This window comes from Otolemur garnettii, unplaced genomic scaffold (assembly GCF_000181295.1).
Source record: "Otolemur garnettii isolate 467f Iridium unplaced genomic scaffold, OtoGar3 scaffold00151, whole genome shotgun sequence".
Taxonomy (NCBI): domain Eukaryota; kingdom Metazoa; phylum Chordata; class Mammalia; order Primates; family Galagidae; genus Otolemur; species Otolemur garnettii.
In genome coordinates this window covers 262,652-264,272 of record NW_003852546.1, presented here as the reverse complement: position 1 = coordinate 264,272, position 1,621 = coordinate 262,652, and the positions used below count along the sequence as shown (strand labels likewise).

Sequence of the window (1,621 nt, the reverse complement as noted above, 5' to 3'; positions counted from 1 at the left end):
AAAAAATTAGCTGAGCTTAGATGTGATCTCCCTGACTGCCTTTTTAAATAGAAACACAACTTTAAAAAGTTTTTTTGGGAGAGGGGAAGGGCCCAGTAGATACATTGCACTGGGTATTTGACACACTACTTGGATGTGGGACACGCCTACAAATGAGACTTCAACTTACAAATGCAAACTATAGAATCTGTACCCCCCCATTTATCTGACATTAATGATAAAGTTTTATTCCTCTCTTTCCCTCTATTTGCTTCCTAATCAGTTGTAAAAAGCAGCTTAATTTAAAGCTCTCAATTCCCCTGCTTTTTTACATTGAGGACAGGGGAGGGTGACAAGCTACTACTTATTTTGAGTATTAAGCACCAGCCAGGCACTGATCCCATTACTTCAACTGACTCTCCTTGTGTTGGGCTTTCAAATGGGGCCCCCCGAGTGCTGACAACAGGTGAAAATGCTCCCTGCTGTGTGGAGTTTACATTATAATGAGGAAGAAATGGAAGGAAGGAACAGTAAACGAAATCACAGAGCAATGGAATTGGAAGATGGAGCATTGCTTGGTGGTCCTGCTGGGGGGATGTGTCCAAGTCCAGCTGGGATGATGGGTGGGGAGTCTGGGGGTGAAGGTTGCAGTTCACATTCCATTATTGCATCATTACCATTTTTTTTCTTTGAGACAGAGTCTCAAAGTAATCTCAAACTCTTGGGCTCAAGCAGTCCTTCTGCCTCAGTTTTTCTTTTTTAGTAGAGACGGGGGTAGCAGGGAGGGGTCTCAATCTTGCTCTGGCTGGTCTTGAACTTGTGAGCTTAAGCTATTCACCCACCAGGGCCTCCACAGCTGTAAGCCACCACAACTGGCCAGTCATTCCCATTTTCCTGGGGAAAAGATTGAAGTTTAAAGAGAGGAACTGCTGACATTGCAGAGGTGCTCGGGCATTTGAGGACATGGCTGAAAAGGTGAGAACTGGAAGAAGGGTACGGGATCTGGAAGTGGGGGAAGGAAAAAACTTGCGGGGGCAGGGCACAAACCCTACCCCCTCCTCAGGCTCCTCGGAATGTGGACGCCCAGAAAAGCCCTGCCATTTGAAATGCAGATTAATCAATTAGCAATTGTTTGCAGGCTTTCAGCCTAACATTTTAAACTTGCAGTAGAGGGCAACTCTTTTCTTTTTCTTTTTTTTGGCAGTTTTTGGCTGGGGGCCGGGTTTGAACCTACGACCTCTGGTATATGGGGCCGGTGCCCTACTCCTTTGAGCTACAGGCGCCGCCTAAGCAACTCTTCTTAATTAGCTTGAAAATCACCTGTATAACTAAGTAAAAAGGCAGAGCGCACCCCAGAGATTCTGATGTATAAATCTGGGGCAGTGTCCAGGAATCCATTTTTTTTTTTTTGGAGATGGAGTATCACTATGTCACCCTCAGTAGGGTGTCGTGGTGTCACAGCTCACAGCAACTACAAACTCTTGGGCTTATTATTTTTTTGCCGTAGTTGTCATTATTGTTTAGCAGGCCTGTGCCAGGTTTGAACCCACCAGTCTCAGTGTATGTGGCCAGTGTCCTAACCACTGCGCTATGGGCGCTGAGCTGGAATCTACATTTCTTTCTTTCTTTTTTTTTTTTTTTT

At 45.2% G+C, this 1,621-nt stretch overlaps 1 protein-coding gene across 1 annotated transcript in view; it reads left to right on the top strand.

Moving 5' to 3' along the window:
• Positions 1–1,621, top strand: part of LOC100958318 (cadherin-1) — a 71,821-nt gene that overhangs the window by 21,178 nt on the left and 49,022 nt on the right. The window lies entirely within an intron of this gene.